This window comes from Physeter macrocephalus, chromosome 2 (genome assembly GCF_002837175.3).
Source record: "Physeter macrocephalus isolate SW-GA chromosome 2, ASM283717v5, whole genome shotgun sequence".
In the NCBI taxonomy this organism is placed as follows: domain Eukaryota; kingdom Metazoa; phylum Chordata; class Mammalia; order Artiodactyla; family Physeteridae; genus Physeter; species Physeter macrocephalus.
Genome location: NC_041215.1, coordinates 121,794,097 through 121,814,529, shown reverse-complemented (window position 1 = coordinate 121,814,529; position 20,433 = coordinate 121,794,097).

Genomic DNA, 20,433 nt, shown 5'->3' with positions numbered 1-20,433 from the left:
AAAAGGGAGCCCTCTTGCACTGTTGGTGGGAATTTAAATTGATACCGCCTCTATGGAGAACAGTATAGAGGTTCCTTAATAAACTAAAAATAGAATTATCATATGACCCAGCAATCCCACTACTGGGCATATACCCAGAGAAAACCATAATTCAAAAAGACACATGCACCCCAATGTTCACTGCAACGCTATTTACAATAGCCAGGCCATGGAAGCAACCTAAATGTCCATCAGCAGACGAATGGATAAAGAAGATGTGGTACATATATACAATGGAATATTACTCAGACATAAAAAGGAACAAAATTGGGTCATTTGTAGGTAGAGACGTGGGTGGGCCTAGAGACTGTCATACAGAGTAAAGTAAGTCAGAAAGAGGAAAACAAATACCATACATTAATGCATATATGTGGAATCTAGAAAAAATGGTACAGAGGAACCTGTTTGCAAGGCAGAAGTAGAGACACAGATGTAGAGAACAAACGTATGGACGCCGAGGGGGGACGAGGCGGGGGGATGAATTGGGAGATTGGGACCGACGTATATACACTAATATGTATAAAATAGCTAACTAATAAGGACGTGTTGTATTAAAAAAAATAAAATTTAAAAAAAAGGAAAAAAAAAGCTATTAAAAGGACATGAGAGAGACTTCCCTGGTGACACAGTGGTTAAGAATCCGCCTGCCAATGCAGGGGACACCAGTTCGAGCCCTGGTCCAGGCAGATCCCACATGCCACGGAGCAACTAAGCCCATGTGCCACAACTACTGAGCCTGCCCTTTAGAGCCCAGAGGGAGAAAAAAAAAAACAAAACCCTGGGAAAAGTTTGACCCCTTCTGAGGTAAGTATAAAAGTAGAGGATCCATATCTTGTGACCTGCCCTATAGCAATTTATTGAAGTGGTGATTCACAGGGTAGTTGCTTCCTTTAATTTAAATTCTCCAGGAAAGACTTCGATGGTGCACTGATTTTATAACAGCTACTCAAACACAGGAGGGCCTGAGTATGCCCTGATACATTGCAAGTCCATCACTGATCTATTGCAAAGGAAATAACATTTCCACTCATTCGAAGATTAATCAACGTACCAAAGATGGTGGTATTTACATAAAAGTCACTGTGGCTTTTGTACAAGTCATGGAAAGGTGGACATGACATTTTCTTTTCTTTAGACCACTTCAGAAAAAGTGCTGACGGTACATCTAGACTTCTTGGCTGTTCATGACCTCAGTCCAGATATTTGACTTATAACAAGTTAAGATGTCATATGAAATTCTGGGAATTCGGCTTCCAGACAAATTCCCCAATATATTTCTCTGATATGGCAAGTGAATGGGGGTGAGAGCAACAATTTTAGGAGATTAGTTAACATACTTTCTATGACTAATGACAGTAAATAAGACAACCATACGCCACTATCACTATCTGTTTTTTAAATAAGTTTTTTATATATAACCAACAATGATAGTGGTTAAAAACTGTGCAAAGTGAGGGGAAAAAATCTGTCTATAAATGTTTCAAAGAACTGAGACACTTAATCTGGTCCTACATTATCTTAATCCATAGTGTTTTAAGGAAATTAAATATGGTTCAAAGACTACAAAAGCAATCTCGAGGGGAAAAAAACAGAGCTGGAGGAATCAGACTCCCTGACTTTAGACTATACTACAAAGCTACAGTCATCAAGACAATATGGTGCTGGCACAAAAACAGAAATACAGATCAATGGAACAGGTTAGAAAGCCCAGAGACTTAAAAGCTTTTGCACAGCAAAGGAAACTATAAACAAGTTGAAAAGACAACCCTCAGGATGGGAGAAAATATTTGCAAATTAATCAATGGACAAAGGATTAATCTCCAAATATATAAACAGCTCATGCAGCTCAATGTTTAAAAAAAAACAACACCCAATCAAAGAATGAGCAAAAGACCTAAATAGACATTTCTGCAAAGAAGACATATAGATGGTCAAGAGGCACATGAAAAGCTGCTCAACATCACTAATGATTAGAGAAATGCAAATCAAAACTACCATGAGGTATCACCTCACACACATTAGAATGGGCATCATCAGAAAATCTACAAATGCTGGAGAGGGGGTGGAGAAAAGGGAGCCCTCTTGCACTGTTGGTGGGAATTTAAATTGATACCGCCTCTATGGAGAACAGTATAGAGGTTCCTTAATAAACTAAAAATAGAATTATCATATGACCCAGCAATCCCACTACTGGGCATATACCCAGAGAAAACCATAATTCAAAAAGACACATGCACCCCAATGTTCACTGCAACGCTATTTACAATAGCCAGGCCATGGAAGCAACCTAAATGTCCATCAGCAGACGAATGGATAAAGAAGATGTGGTACATATATACAATGGAATATTACTCAGACATAAAAAGGAACAAAATTGGGTCATTTGTAGGTAGAGACGTGGGTGGGCCTAGAGACTGTCATACAGAGTAAAGTAAGTCAGAAAGAGGAAAACAAATACCATACATTAATGCATATATGTGGAATCTAGAAAAAATGGTACAGAGGAACCTGTTTGCAAGGCAGAAGTAGAGACACAGATGTAGAGAACAAACGTATGGACGCCGAGGGGGGACGAGGCGGGGGGATGAATTGGGAGATTGGGACCGACGTATATACACTAATATGTATAAAATAGCTAACTAATAAGGACGTGTTGTATTAAAAAAAATAAAATTTAAAAAAAAGGAAAAAAAAAGCTATTAAAAGGACATGAGAGAGACTTCCCTGGTGACACAGTGGTTAAGAATCCGCCTGCCAATGCAGGGGACACCAGTTCGAGCCCTGGTCCAGGCAGATCCCACATGCCACGGAGCAACTAAGCCCATGTGCCACAACTACTGAGCCTGCCCTTTAGAGCCCAGAGGGAGAAAAAAAAAAACAAAACCCTGTGAAAAGTTTGACCCCTTCTGAGGTAAGTATAAAAGTAGAGGATCCATATCTTGTGACCTGCCCTATAGCAATTTATTGAAGTGGTGATTCACAGGGTAGTTGCTTCCTTTAATTTAAATTCTCCAGGAAAGACTTCGATGGTGCACTGATTTTATAACAGCTACTCAAACACAGGAGGGCCTGAGTATGCCCTGATACATTGCAAGTCCATCACTGATCTATTGCAAAGGAAATAACATTTCCACTCATTCGAAGATTAATCAACGTACCAAAGATGGTGGTATTTACATAAAAGTCACTGTGGCTTTTGTACAAGTCATGGAAAGGTGGACATGACATTTTCTTTTCTTTAGACCACTTCAGAAAAAGTGCTGACGGTACATCTAGACTTCTTGGCTGTTCATGACCTCAGTCCAGATATTTGACTTATAACAAGTTAAGATGTCATATGAAATTCTGGGAATTCGGCTTCCAGACAAATTCCCCAATATATTTCTCTGATATGGCAAGTGAATGGGGGTGAGAGCAACAATTTTAGGAGATTAGTTAACATACTTTCTATGACTAATGACAGTAAATAAGACAACCATACGCCACTATCACTATCTGTTTTTTAAATAAGTTTTTTATATATAACCAACAATGATAGTGGTTAAAAACTGTGCAAAGTGAGGGGAAAAAATCTGTCTATAAATGTTTCAAAGAACTGAGACACTTAATCTGGTCCTACATTATCTTAATCCATAGTGTTTTAAGGAAATTAAATATGGTTCAAAGACTACATCTATTTGGTAAAACTAAACATTTCTCTTCATCATTCAAAATTATCCATTTCTCTTTTGAAGCTCTTGTCTCAACAGAGTTGGGACAAGCCACCTCTCAGTGTTTTATTTTTCCCCTCAATTAAATTACTTTCTAAGTAAGTCACCATTTAATCCTTCAAAAATGCAGCTTCTGTTGGAACCTTGTAATCCTTCTTCCGATCGCTTTCTGCATCCAAGATCTTTGCCATTCAATCAATCAACATGTATTTTTGAACTTATGATATGTGCCCAGTTCACTGTTAGCAACAACATAGAGGAAGAGAAGATGTATTAGAAAGGTCCATGACCTCGTGGATTACATGTTATAGTTGAGGAGGCAAGAGCAATATATTATAAATAATGAGAGAAAAACATAAGGCAGCATATATTAATGTATATGTTAACATATATTAACATATATTTCCATACAACATAGAAAGCTTAATTGTGTAGTTCAGGAGGTATGTGAACAAGATTGCCCGTTAAAATATACTTATAGAAAGCCAGGTGGTGTTTCAGGCCCCTTTACCGGATATGATTCCAGGTCACTTCATTCTGTCTCCCACATGTACCTTGTGTGACTTTACAGTAACAAAATGGAAATTACTCATCACACACACAAAGCTTTCTCATTATTGTGTAAACATGTCCATACTTCAAAATTCAGCTTCTTTCTGTGATGAAAAATACATGTCTAAATATTCTTTTCTTCCATGGTTTGGTAAAGTAGATCCTATGGGACAAAACAATTGGTGGCCAGGTTTAATGACACAAGGGAATCACTGGCCACTGTTCTTCTCAGACAGAAGCTGTGTCCTATTAATATTCAGTAAATCCTTGAAAAAGCCACCAGGCAGCTCTTTATCTGTCATTATCGGCTATTCTTTGATGAAACCACTATCTTGGAAAATGCATCTGCCTTCCTTGGGAGATTGTTAAGCACTGGAGAGTGAACAAACCTGCAATTTCTGGGCATTGTGGCTTTGCTCTGAATAGCAACCAATGTCGAAAGGTGTGTGTGCCATCTCTGTTCAGCTGATCCCCAAATAAGAAGGTTATATAACCAATTTCAAAGCCAGTTTTTGTTCACTGGATAAAAATTCACTATATCTAACATATGTCCTAATGGATGCTCCTTATTTTTCCGTTTTTCTATAAAACTGCAAAAAAAAATAATAAAAATGATTCCAGTTAGGCAAGATCATAATGAAGTTTTAACTCAAGCTTCATTTTAGATCAACTGATTGCAATATTCTGGATTATGAAATGGTGGTTTGGTGATCCCTGGGACTGAGGACTGAAGTTATTCTTCAGTGCTCTAATAGACATTTAAAAAATATTATACTTTTCATCCACTCTAAAGTTTTTTTGGGGTTCCCTCCTGCTAGCCTCCAGGGTCATTGGGCTAAACTGTAATAACGGTGTCTATGGCTCCCCCAATGTTGTAATTTTGTAGATTCATGTTTCCGCTATGAACTTAATTATCAAAGTCTTATAAAAAGGAACAAGTAAGTAGTCCTTTCCCATCTCCCCCAACCACACCTTTATTTCATTTTAACCAGTCATAGGATCTGACATATTAAAAGAGTTAGAACTATTGCTTCAAAACCTAGATGGAAACATGACTTGTGTCTCTTGCATAACATGTATTTAGATGGTAATGTCAGATCCAGGAAACAGTTTTGACTTAAATACTTTGCTGAGAATTGCACAAGAAGGGAATGCAGGCTGCCTTTCTACCAGGAGCCACAAACTCAAATAAAAATGACAGACACTCACAAAGCACTTGCTATGTGCCAGGAACTCCTCCTAGGAGTTTGGATGTAGTGAATTCAATACACCTTCAGACACATTTATGAGGTGGGTATCATTGCTATCAACATATCAGAGATGGAAAAAGTAAAGCAAAGAGAATATTAAGGAATTTCCCCAAGTTTGCACCACTAGTAAATGATGCCAGAGGGACTTGCAGCCAAGTCCTGTTGCACTGGAGTCAACTTCATTAAGTACTACTCAGCTCTGAGACTCCAGCTCTCTATGGCCAATGTAAGGTCATAGATATGAGCCAAGTGGAGAATCCCAGCTTATTGTTGCCCTGTAGGAACATGAATGTGGTGTGCTTTCTTCCCAAATTGCAAAAGAAACCTGAAACCTGGTTTGTTTATGTGAAGTCACTTGCTTTTAAAATGTTGAGTATTGATTTTTAAATGTTTTGGAAAACACAACACACTTCTGAGAACCACGAGTTTGCAACCTCCCCTTTAAACAGCTAGTGTGGCCCATTGGAGCACAACATAAATGGCTTGAAAAGCTATTCATTTATTTAATTTCAGAATTGCTGAACTGAGGCCCACATAGCTCATCTTGGCCAATGTCCCATCCCAAATCCGAATTTCCTGAGTATATCAGCTCATTTCATTGCCTAACCACTAAAATTGTTAGAGAAATCTTCTTTCTATCCTATCAAAATAGTCCTTTTGGTGTCTGATTTCAGTGATCTTAGTTTTGCCCTCTGGAGAAACACCGCTAAGACATACCTTTCTTCTACAAAATACTCTTAGATTTTTCAAGGCAGCTATCATAATTCCTTCATCTTCTGTTTCAAATTCCACAATCACAGATCCTTCAGTAATTTCTGTGGCATGGTTTCAAACACTGTAGGTCTTTAAATAAAGGCAAACAATAACCTTTATCGAGCATCTATTTTATGCTGTTCTAATGGTGTCCAAACTCTTTTTTTGATTCACAATCCCCAACACGAAAATATTTGGAGTATATATTGCCGTATATATGTTACTTTATACATATATAATGTACATATGTAACTTTATTTGTAGACATATAACGTATTTGTTACTTTATAAATTTTATAGGTGTAACTATTATTTGCTAATATCTTAATGCACATTCATTTCAGAGTTTCTCAATCTTGGAACTTTTGATATTCTGGGTCAGAGAATTTTTTGCTGGAGGGGACTCTCCTATACATGGTAAGGGGGTCTAGCAGCAGCATCCCTGGCCTCTACCCACTAGACGCCAATGGCATCTTTCAGTTTTGACAATCTAAAATGTCTCCAGACGTTCCAAATGTCCGCTTAGCAGCAAAGTCGCTCCCCATTAAGAACTACTGATTTAGGGCAAAGTTTCTCATTCAGTGTTGTAGATATAAGTCCATAATTCAGATATTCTTCTGATAATTCTGAACTTGTTGGCCAGCTGCTTGCAGATTTATTTAGGTCATGATTGCTTTTATGTTTTAAGATAGCTAATAAGGAGTTTGTGCTGGGGACAGGAGTACACACCCTTCCCTTTTGTTTTGGTTTCTTTGTCTACCATTTCAAGTTCTACTTTTGATCTGGCGCCTCTTTCAGAGCGTTTTCTCACATTACTTCCCAAACCCATTTACCTGAGCCCATTTAAACTGAAGTATGTCACAGCCTACTGAAAGGATGTGAGAGTATGGCCACCGGGTTGAAACCCATGCTCTAACTCCATGGATGGTACACGGTATGTGTCCACCTAATTTCTGGTCCCAGGGAGCATACCAGTGGCAATCTGTAGAATAAATATCACTTAAGTTTAATGAATTTCTTGCTCTACCTAAAATGTGAATATTAACAGAAGCTCTAAGATTTTACCTTGACCCCAAAGTATTATTTTGCCTCCTTGGAATGCACAGATCCCACTTTGGACACAGTTATAGAACTTTCAAGGACATTATCATATTTGTCTCAGATTGGAAATATCCCACTAAAATAAAGAACCAAAACTAGAACACAAAGTCCTTCTAATTAGTGCTGAGATCAGGAGGACGTTTACCCCCTGTTTTGACACTCCAGCTTCCTCATATTTTGGTGTTTGGGTGGCTCAGTGACAAATAAGTTCACACTCTGCTTACAGGTAATTAGAGCCTCTTAGCTTATTTTTGTCCATTTATAAAACACCCTTAACCTTTAAGCCAGAAATTATATCATCAGACTCCTTCTCTAGTTTAAGATCTTTTCAAAACTGTGTTTATGGTTGCATTGGATTTCTGTTCCTTTTGCCTGCCTTGTGCTTATGGCCCTTCCTTCTGGTTACAGGGCCCTCCTGCCCTCTCTGCTCACGTGCTGGACCCCAGAGGAGCCACACAGCCCAGGCTGGACTAATTTGTTATTCTTGCTCCCTGGAATATGAGTCTTGAAAGGGCCCAAAGATGAAAACTATTGTAGGTTACACATCACTGAGCTGCACACTGATTAGACTGCCCATTCTTTCCTGCTGCTCAGACCCCTAGAGTTTCCTTGACCCCGTCCTTTCTGAGGCCCATGATTCCATGTCTCTTCTGATTTTGTAAATTGCACGAAAGCTAGAGTTAGCATCTTTTGCTTAAGGAAACTGGTGGATACAAGCTTTAAATAAATTAGCTCTCTCCCAGTTTTGTGAGTTTTGTGCTATCTCAAAACATGATATCTTGTAAATCTTCACGCAGGGTATATTGCTGGATCAGGATTTGTATGCCCATATTTGACTCTTTAGATTTTTATATTCTGACTATAGATAAAATTTTTAAACAATTATAAGAGCTCACATTTATTGAGTATTTTATGTAAAGCACTATGTTATGATTTTTTAAATATACTTTATTTGGCAATAATTTTAGATTTATAGAAAAGTGACAAAAATAGCACAAAGGGTCTTATATACCCTTCACTGATTCCCTCTAATGTTAACATCTTATATAACCGTTAGTTTACAAAACTAAGAAAATAACGTTGGCACATCACTATTGACTAGACTACAGTCTTTATTTGGAATTCACCAGTTTTCTCACCAACATCCTCTTTCTGTTCCAGGATCCAAACCAGCTTCCACATTGCATTTAGAAGTGCTTTATTTTTGCTGACTCGTTTCATTCTCACAGTTACCTGTAAGATGGGCACCATCATTCACCCCATTTTACAGGTGAGGAAGCAGACACAGAGAAGTTAAGTGATTGGTTAAATCACACAGTAAGTGGCAAAACTATGATCTGAACCCAGTAAACTGTTATCAGAGCCTTTATTCTTAACCCTTATGCTGTGCTGCAGCTTACAAAAAAAAAAAAGAAAAGAAAGAAAAGGTACATGGCATTTCTTGCTATCTTGCCCTAAATTTAGCTTTTTAGCTTTTTAATGGGTTTAGTTTGTGTGCTTTGTTCTTCATGGACTTCTGCCAGTCCTTGGGGTTACTGAAGCCCTTCAGTATGTGCATAAACCATCTCCTGAATAATTCCTTTTTCAGTTCTGCAGAGATTAGTGTCAAAACTCAGAATGCTTTAGTATACAGAATCGACATGTGTTGAAAATCAAATTATTTGCCCATCTACATTTTTCGGGAGCAGAGCTTTTCAAACCTTAATGTGTATGCGGGTTACAGGATATTTGGTTAAAATGCAGATTCTGTAGGTCACAGATGGAGCCTGTGAATCTGTATTTCCATCCGATCCCAGGGGCTGTTCATGCTGCTGGTCTGCAGAGGACACTTCTGGTAGTGAAGCCCTAAACCTCTCCTTCTCCACCTTTCCCCAGATTGGCCATGTTTCTCTTCCCATATGGTACTCTGTCTGGGCTCAGAGGAAGGAGCAGTTTCTGGCTGTCAGAGCCTTTTTATCTGATTCAGATACCAATTTTATTTAAATACAGTTTGTTAGGTCCTTAACATTTGGATTCTTTTTTACTTATAGGAATTATTGATGCAAAGCATCTGTTATTACTTCTGTTATTTTGTTCTCTGTCATTGGTTAATGATCCTTCTAAGGGTCTTCCCTAGTCTTCATTATCCAAATCCATCCAAAGGCTTTTTAATTGTTATGAGCATTTCTACAAGGCTTCATTTACTCTAAAACATTAACTTCCTTGCCACTATCCTTGCTGAGTTGTCACTCATTTTTTATAAATTTGTTTTAAGCCACATATTCTTCCTTCCAACTTCTGTGTGTGGTGTCTTAAAATCTGAGTAGGTCAAAAGTTTCCCATACGGCCACATTGATCACACTTTTTACATCACCTTCCTCTCCAGATTACTCCAGATTTCTCCATCATTGAAAATATTTGCAGTTGTAGTAATGTCGTGTCCTGTTCTGTTCCTTTGTTCCTGGTTTGCTTATTTTAAGAATTTCCATCCCCCATTATTTTACAATCTCTAGCCAATTGAGACATATATTTTATATATTTTCTTGGAATCTTTTGAAATCTGCTTGTATAAAAGTCTGGGTCTGAATCTGACTCATAATATTATTTGATAATTAACAACTCTTAAGATGAGGTCACCTCCTTCTTCTAAGTTTCCTATTATTCAGTTCTCCCCCACCCCATATGTCCTTCCTTGTAGGTTAGAATTAAATCCAGACTAGCAGTTCTCACCACCGTTTCCTTTACTTTCTGGAAGATGAAAGTGCAAGCTCTTCCTCTGGGCTAAGCATTTGCATACTTTAGATTTTTTTTTTTTTTTATGGAAGAAATGAAAAATCGCAGGCCATGCTCTGCAGAGTTGACCCAAACATGGATGGAGACAAGCAAACGTGCTGCAAAAGCACTCTCGCTTGTAAGGTTGGGCTAAAGGGGACCGTTTCAGTGCTCCGGGAGGGTAAGATTCTCAGCAAATACAACTGCACCTCTGGGACAGTCATGTTGTCACCTTTCATAGTGGCAGAGTCTGCGGCTGTGTAATCTGTCACAATTACACTGTTCTATTAACAGTTGTTCAGATCAAACTGCCAACAGGATTTTGGGGTCCAAGAATATGTTGTTTATAAATAAACAACCCTGAGGCTGGAGCTTTCTGGAAAGTACTGGGTTTTGAATCGAGAGGATAATGTGAAAAGAAGTGACAGGTGCATGATTTAGGGGGAGTAACTAATATCATCAACTCGTTTCCCTCCTGCTAAACATATAAACTGCAAATGGATCTAGTGCAGGGGACTGTGGGTGAGCAGATGCCCTGATCCTGGCAGCACCTAGTGAGTCTGTTGTCTAGCTGGAGAAGAGATGTCTAGCTAGAGGAGGAGCTGGAGGAAAAAGGCAACCAGAGAGAGAATTGTTAGTCACAGGGAGATTCATGCATTGGTTGTACTCTTTGGTTTTCTCCTAACTACTCAAGTGTTGTTGGTCAATGGCCATGCTTGTAACACTGCGGTGAGGAGTAAGAATATGCTGGGTTTATAGGGAGATACAGAAGTGAAGAAAGCAATGTGTCAAAGGGAAGGAGGTGAGTGTGAGAAGCAGTCCACGAACGCACTCTCTATGTGCTGTGGACAGATAGCTAGAAGACTTGAGCAACCTGAGTCCTGCATCCTTTTAAATAGCCTCCCCCTCGCATCCTCCACCCATGAAGTTAAGCCAAGTCTCTTCCTCTGCCCATTTTCATCACCATTCCTATCCAGCACTTTAGCCATATATACTTACATAACCTAATTTCTTTCCATTGCACGCAGAAACTTATCCTAAAGCATACTCAGATTTCTGCTGTTTATTTCTCCTGTATGTGTGTATGTGTATGTCAATCTCACAGCTTTTAAAAAATTAGCTGCAAATATACTGACCTAATTATGGGTCTAATTACAGACTATTTATGGTTATCTCATGGCGCATTAAAATTACCCCAAAACATTGTGGTTTAGAGTAACAGTCATTTATTTTCTCATGAGTCTGGGTGTCAGAAACTCAGGCAGGCTTCAGTGGGACAGCTCCTCTGCTTCCCATTGTAACAGCCAAGGGTATTCATGCATCTGCTTTCAGCTGGAGGCTAAGCCAAGTGGCCAGTCCAAAAAGGCCTCACTTGCAAGTCTATTTTTTGTGATTCTGCACATGGCTTCCCTTTCTGGCTTCTCTTCCTGGCTTCTCTCTCTCTATGAGGCTACATGGGCTTCTTCACTGCATGAAGATCTCAGAGTAGTTGAACTCTGTTCTAGCTTTTCACTGCTATGCAACAAGACCATAATTTATAACTATTTCTCATTATAGGGGTCTCTCATAAGGTTGCCATCAAATATCAGATGAGGTGTGGTTATCCTAAGGTTTGACTGAGCTGGATGCCCAAAAGCTCAGGCCCGTGACCGGCAGTTGGTCATCAGAGCTCAGCTGTAATTGTCAACTGGAGTGCGTATACGTGACCTATCTGTGGGATGTTAGTTTCACACATCATGAGAGCTTGGTTCTCAGAGGGAGAATCCCAGAGTGAGAGTTCCAAGAGGCCCAGACAAAAGGTTGTTAAGCTTTTTATGACAGTTATAGAGCATCGCTTCGGCCACTTTCTATTGGTCAAGAGCAAGTTACAGAGCCAGTCCCGATTCTAGCAAAGGGAACTCCACACAGACATGAATATTGGAAGGGATGGCCCACGGCCTAAAGGGATACCTTTGGTGACTGACACCACAGACTTCTTACATGGTGGGTTGCTTTCAAGAAGCAGCATTCTAAGAAGAGCAGAAGTAGAAACTGCAGATTTCTTAAGGCCTGGTCTCCAAGTTACACGATATGACTTCTGCTGCATTCTACTGTATAGTCAGGTCGCCCATATTCAAGGGGGGTGGAGACAAAACCCCACCAGCCCATGGGAGAAGTGGCAAATACTTAGTCACCCATGCTCTGCTAAAACAATTAGGTATAGATTGAGAAAAGTCATGGAAATATTTCAGGCAGTCTCAGACTAGCTCTTTACTTGAAATAAAAATTGATACATGATAAAATGTATAATCTTTGTCTAAAAAACACAAATATTGACTTACACCTCTGGACTTTCCTCATCAAAATTCTATGGTCACTAGAAATTTTCTGAATTGGGGAATTTAACGATAGTGTCATACTTTATGGATAAGTATAATTTTGTTGCTTAGTTAACTTTAAGTGAATTTTTCCAAGTTTTGATTTTGAGGGGTTTGGGGCCTAAATAAAGACAAAATCAAAAAAAAAAAGACAAAATCATTATCTTTGCTAACGGATTCATTATATTGATCAAATGCCTCAATTCATCATGTTAACAGTAAAAATCCTAGAAATAAAGTGAACATGGCAATGAAACAGTAGTTATGAACTGACCTCTGTCCTTAGAAATGTAAGATGCCAGTTTTGATATTTTTCTTCAAATATTTTTCCCTATTCACACTATTTAATAAGACTCTGTTTAATACTTCTAAATTAAATTAAAATGTCCCCTCTAACATAAAATCTCCTAGAACCTGAAAACTCTATTCCTATTAAAGATATTTTAGAGATGTTTCCTCTCTCCATACATACCCAAAATATGCCCCTAAGCATATTTTTTTGAAACAGGGATGAAATAGAGACCTGGAATCAGATGATAAGTAGTCTTAAAGTAACATTAATTCAACACAACTTATTAAACATTAACCAAGTGCTATTATCTTAGGAGTTAGAAATAAGATCAAATAAACATCCTTCTCTATTTTATTATGATTTAACTTTTTTTTTTTATCTTTGATGTTTTAAGAGATCTGTAATGTCCATCAGCATAAAGTATGGAACATGTAGCTTTCACTGCTTATTTAAAATGCTATCATTATCATGGGCTAAATGATTATAAATACATGTCACTGATTCTGGGCTTCATGATTTTATTCCCTTAATCTCTTTCTTTCACTCTTCCAGTTACCTTAGTTTTAAAATATGGTTCAGTTTGGACTTTTTGTTGTTGTTTTAACATTTAGAAGAGAGAAGGGCACTATGGTGATTAAAATTTGGGGTCAGAGGTCAACCTGTCTCAGTTTGAATCTAAGCTGTATCACTTACTGTGTTACTGATACTTTATACCAGCTACTTAACCTCTTCTAATGTCAGTTTAATAATCTACAAAATAATAATGATAATATTTACAGCATATTAATAAAATAATAATAATTAATAAAATACAGCATATTTAATAAAAATGTGTTTGCATTAGTTAGGGAATGATAGATGCTATAAAAAATTAACCAAAAACTTCCATGGCTTAATATAGTCAAAGGTTATTTCTCGTTCTTATGAAGTCCAGTGGGTATTCTGTTTGGGCTGGTAACTTTCTTTCTTTTTAATTTTTATTGGAGTATAGTTGGGTAACAATGTTGTGTTACTTTCCACTGTACAGCAAAGTGAATCAGTTATACATATACATATATCCACTCTTTCTTAGATTATTTTCTCATATAGGTCACTACAGAGTATTGAGTAGAGTTCCCTGTGCTATACAGTAGGTCCTTATTAGTGCTGTATTTTATATATATAGTAGTGTGTATATGTTAATCCCAATCTCCCAATTATCCCTCCTCCTCTTTTACCACCTGGTTGGGCTGGTAACTTTTTACAAGGTTATTCAGGTTTTTCTCTTCAAAGGAAGAGAAAAGAGCACAGATGATCTTGTGTGGGAGACAAACACATGATGCTGCAGTAATGTTTATCACTTCCACTCACCTATCATTGGCTAGAATGTGGTCCAATGGTCCCACCTAACTACACAGGAACCTGGGAAATGTAGTCTAGATGAGGGCACAGGAGGTAGAAGAAAATGATTTAGTGAGCTACTAAACCAGTCTCTACAAGAATACATAAAATCCCTATCAAAATGTCTGACATAAAAGTACTTAATAAATATTAATCATTATGCTTATTAGTGTAAACATTCGATATGGCCCATCCCTCAGTCCTAGACCATTAAATGGATGAGAATAATAAATTGTCACAAGTACTATAATGTGAAAGAAGAGCCTGCTAAGGGAACCCATGGCCAAGTCCAAAGAGTGTCAGAAAGGGTCACATTCTGATGGAAGTGAAACTGAGAAGGACCCTGCAGGTCTTTCCCAGGGACAGACCTCCCCACTCTGCCCTATGTCCCTTGCCTCTTGTTTGTAGAAAAACTTTAGCCTCCTAGGCTTTCCCCGAGTTCCAAAGAGCAAATTTATTCAGAGAAGTGAAAAAATGCAGAAGCAAAGGAAAGCAATAAAGCAACAAAGTCAAGGACCTTTAGTTCCTCCTCAAGGGCTATAGATACTAGCCATATCCTTGAGTTTTGCAGATGCTAAAACCCCCACCAGGTGGAAGAAGCTAACTGCATGATGACTATGAGCATGTAGCACCCAGGCCAGCTGGTACCCAAGGATTGATAATGCTGACCCCTGTGACCTCACCTGGTTAACTTACCACCCACCAATCAGAAAATTGTGCACCAGCTGATCATGTACCCCTTGACCCTCTCCCTCACTTTGTCTTTAAAAAACCCTTCCCTAAAAGCCATCAGGGAGTTCAGGTCTTTTGAGTATGAGCTGCCCATTCTCCTTGCTTGGCATCCTGCGATAAATGCTGTATTTTCCTACACCACAACCTGTTGTCAATAGATTGGCTTTGCTGAGCATCAGGTGAATGGACCCAAGCTTGGTTCAGTAACAGAACCATCAAATAAAATTTAACCTGTTCAAAAGAAGGGGAAGAGAATTTCAGGCTGTGTGACCAAAGGTCTAGAAAGGAGAGAGAACGTGATGAACCTGAAGAATTTAGGTAAGTTAGACATGGTTCTGGTAGAGTGTGGAAGTAGAGGGTTGGATAAAGACACTTGAGAGAAAGAAAGGACCCAGTAATAAGGGTTTCTCAAAACATGTACAATTGTTTTGACTTTATCCTGAAATCAATGAGATGTCATTTGAGACTAGAGGGGAGAAGGGGCTTTAATGGGGAACAGATGAAGACAACATCAAATAAGTTATGAGATGGAAAATGGGTTCATTAGATAGTATTTTAAGAGTCACAACTGACAAATTATAGAAAAACATGTGGGTTCTTGGGCATGCTATGGTCAAAATTATAACTGATGATGATAACTGTTTGAAGTGATTATCTTGTCTTTAAAATGGATGAGAAGGAGCAAAACTAAGAACATTAACTAAGAAGTTGTTGAAATTGTCCAAGCATGTTGTTTTGAAAGCCTAGACTATGATAATAAAAGACAAATGGAGAGGCAAGAAAGAAAAAAACATTTCAAATAATAATAATTACAAGACCAAATCCTTCATTCAAAATTATTATGTCAAAATGTGTAATTAAAATATCAATCTGAAGAAGAAAATCAACTGTATATTTTATAATCAATTTCTCAAACCAGATTCACTCCGTAATAATTTCTTTAGCACCTACTATGTGCCAGGCCCTGTATAGGTGCTGAAAACTGAAAATAAAATGCCAGTCATATTCTCAAAGAGTCCAAAGTCTAGTGGGGGAATCTGGTGAATGCATAATTAGAGTACAATTTTGCAAGTGCTGGAGCAAACTTCTGTAAGAACACTGGAGAATTTGGTTTATTCTTCACTGACATATTGAGGAATATTTCACAGCATAGGGACATGTGAACTGGGTTTTGAATGAAGTCTTTACAAGGAAGAGGAGAGAAGGGAAAGGCTATTCCAGGAAGAGGGGGCAGCATGAACAAATGCTCAGAGCTGCAGGGCAGGTTAGTACTCTACTCAAGGATTCATGGAGTACCTAGGTAGGACTCTGCATTTCCCTGCGCCATCTGAAATTCAGCATCTCCATGTGTTTTTATTTGGACAATGGATTATGTTTCAAAATGATAGGGGCCACTTCTGGGCCAGAGACTTTAAAAGCCAGTTCTTGATTCTACATCCCTTTCCCTCTTCCTTGAGGACTGGTTATACAGTAGATGGTGAAGGCTCCATAGCTTAGGTCTCTGGATGAAAAATATATTTGAGCATAGTCTCCTGTGACTTCAAGATGGACATGTAGAATGAGTGAGAAATAAACATTTATTGTTCTAAGCCACTGAGATTTAGGGGAATTGATTCTTACCACAGCATGACTCAGCCATCCTGGACCAATACCGAAAATGGAAAAGTGAGGTGAAGTATTTGAAAACAAAACCCTGAATTATATGGCAGTGGCAACTGTTCAAGCTGTGAGTGACAGGGAAGCTGTTACTGAAAGCAAGAAGATGATAAGGTAATGCAGCAGTGGAAACTAGTAAAATTGTCTCCAAAATGGCAGTAACTTGGGCAGCAGATTATGTATTTAACACATTTGTAGCTCTAAGGGAAAAGACTGGAAAACTGTTGGTGTGTGCTGCTTGCTGTTCGTAACATTTGGCAAGGTGTATTAAAAGAAAGTGATGAGCTCAAAAAACAGCTGGCAAATTTGCCATCATATGAAAGGAAATTGAGGGTGTCCATGAATTATAGAATGTTTAGGATTTAAAGTAGCAACTTTCTAAAATTCCTTAACAGCAAAAGATAAAACTGAAAACTCTTAGGGCAGCAAAGGCTAATCAAATATATTATTTCCTCAAAGGTAAATTTGAGGGTACAGCCATCATTCCAATTATTAAATTCACTGAAAGAATGAAGGGGTCTCAGATTAAAGGTCTCACTAAGAATGCGGTGTGCATTCAATCCGTTCAACTGAACAAAATGGTTCAGGAAAAAAAAAAGACACGTTTGTGGAAGGGTGGAGCTTAAATTTAAACTATTCAGGTAATACAAGTAAATATTATTATAATAATGACAGAGTTATAGAGCAATAACTCTTTGAAGTCTTAATTATTTATAAACCTGAACATTTTATGGTATTTGAGATTTTTTAAATCCCTCAAAAATAAAAGAATATCAAGGTAATAATATTTTAATTGCTTCTCAATAAAGGAAATTAGTAAAGCTCAAAAGCCTTAAATCTGTGGTTAATTTGTTTAAACACAGTTAAATATATACACAAGAAAAATATGCCCATTTTATCTGTAATATTATATGATCTTTTTAACTCTTCAGAGATCTGTAGTAATGCGCTTGCCAACAACATCGATCTAAAATATAATTTGCGTTCTGAGGACAAACCAAAACGCGAGTTTGGCAAGATTACATACTACAGATTTGATGTCCTGTCACTCAGGAAATACTCTGAATTTATCAAAGCAAGCTGTTGAAGATGTGGCACTTATCTGTGAAAGAGGAAAGAGACTTTGTTGAGCTTTGGGAGAACATACCTTGGCTCTAGAGAAGTGATTTTTTTAAATGAGTGTTTTATTATGAAATCATGGGTATTTCCTAGAATTCTATCCAGATACCTTTTTTATGTTCTGTTCTATCAGAGAGAAATTCCTTCTCCTTGGGAGAACTGAAAATAGGGTGTTGACAAATTATGAAAATGATAATGAAGAATCCCTTGCAGAGTAGTTTTTTGGGGACGCGGGGGTGTGGAACAATATCTGGTTTGTTATCTTTAAAGTGCAGGTTGGATCTATGTTTCTTTTCACTTTCTTTAGATCATAGGCTTTCTAGGAGGCTTAAGAAATTTGTCTTTATATTCCAACTTTTCTCTTTTAAGTGAGAGATGCTGAAGAAAAATGCTTATTTATGGCATTGCTCAAAAGCTTCATTCTCTGCGTCACAATATTTTAGGGACTTTTTTTGTTGTATTGTGAATACACTTTTAAAACTCCCAATTTACTTGAAAATAGGTTATGCTTGATTCACTGACCCGTGAGCGTTAGAATGTTTAGAATGTTAACAACACGGCGTTTCTGCAGGGGAGGCGAAATAGCCTCAGCCCAGATGAAGCACTGTGCAGAAGGAAATTGAAAACTTGTGCATGTGTGTGTTTAAAGGAGGGACAATGTTGCTACTTTGAGCCCAAAGAGACAGAGATGATATCTACTGAGGAAACCAGCAAAGGAACTCCGGGAGTGATGCTCTGCAGATGTGGAAAACTGGCCTCTCACTTGTTCTAAGGGTGGTGTGGTGCTATGTTTAAAGCTCAAATTTAAAAATTATGTAAAACACAGACACATCCTCGGCACACAGGAAGCATTCAATAAATATCATTTATATACAATAACCACTATTCTAGCATGTGTCATGTATGTTAATACACCAAGTGATAATGGGGCTCTGAAACCCTGCTACTGAACCTCCCTCCCACCCAACGCCCCCTCACACACATGGCAGGGAAATTAACCGAATGAGTCACTGGGACCAAATACTTGATCAGTTAGTGAGTTCAGTACTCAATCCTTTGTACATGCAGCTAGAGCAAGAGGCAGTAGCTTCCTGGGTGGAAAGAAGGGCACATGGGACTTTGATGTAGAAGAAGAGGACCCTATCTTAAGCAATTACAGACATACAACCCTGCACAGAAGAGTCAAGGTAAGAAGAGGTCCCCACTAAAGTGGATCACAGGGTGCTAGGGATATTCAGCCTGAAGCTGGCTAGTGCCAGGTGCCAGGTACATGACCAGCACATAATAAAGGATGTCACTGACTGGTCAGACTCTGCCATGAACACTGGAATTCTGTAGAACAGTGGAGAAAGACGCAACTGCAAAGTTGGTCTAAATTCAGGGAGATATAATATTAGGTTCATATAAGAAAGATGCTTTCACTCCAGAGGCACAAGTAGAACCAAGGCAATGCCAGGAATCTGATGGCATCCAAACTAAATGATAAGAATCTAGAGAGGGTTGAGGATCCTTTCAATCTTGGAAGAGGAATAAATTCAAATCTATCACTGAGATTACACAAACAGCTATAACTTATTTAGCCCCAAGTGTTTTCCTTAGTTTTTTTTTTTTTTTCCTTTCGATTTCTATGCATTTTAGTGAGGCAGGCTTCTAAATCTCCAGAATAAATATAGGTCTCATTATGTCAGGAGAAGCCAAAGCCTTTCCATACTTCTCCCTAGTCCCGTGAAATCTCTTGCTCTGCCTCCTTCTGACTTTTCTCCATGCCCTTATTTTAGCCAGTGTAAGGTAGACAATACCTCAGATTCAAATTTATTTACCATTCCCTTCAAATAAAGTAGTCATTGAACAGTTGGTGTCTTTTAGGGGGCCAGGACTATTGTTGTTACTATGCTCAGGGGATAATTCCGGGGCATGATGCTTGTGTTTTAATAGGGATTTCAGTGGACAATGCCTTGCCCAATGGAATGGATCCAATGGTAGATGTTAGATATCTTAGGACATTTGTTTCTTTTAATGTGCCTTAAGTTTCAATATGCAGCCATCTACCTATCTACTCATGTGTAGAACTATGGCCCTAGCCATAGAGACATGTCTAATGGCTTGGTCCTGAAGTTCCATAACTGAGCCTCCAGACTTGATCCAGACATTGATCTCTTTGGGGAATCTAATATTCAGGACTTTGTGTGGGTCTCTTGGTTGCTGCCATTCAGGGTAAACTTGTGCCTTTACACTATAGTTTTGTGCTCAGAATGTTCTCCAGAGCCATACAGTTCTGGTGTTAAAGCAATTCTTGGGAACATAGTCAATGTAAGTGAAGCCAACCAAACCGTTGATTTTAACAGACAGGTGTAAAAACAAAAAAGGCTCTTATAAGTTTAAATTAGTATTTTAATACCATGTGATGTTTTATTTTATTGGGATAAAATCCAGATTCCATGGCATAGCCTATATAAGGCTCTTTAAAGTATCGCCTGCCTATTTTCCCTCTGCATCTCTCCTAACTGGCCTCTCCAGTTCAGGTCCACTCAACTTCTCACCATTCCTTAGACATAAATGTCCCATCACAAGCCACACTGGGCCTTTGTCATGCTATTCTCTATAACTAGAGTAGACTTCTCTATTTTCTGGAACGTTTTCATTTTTTCTCTAGATTTAAAGTTAATGTCTCCTTCTCTTTACAGGACTTTCTCTCTCTGTCCTGAGTTGCCCCATTACCTGAGCTTCCACTATTTTTGTTC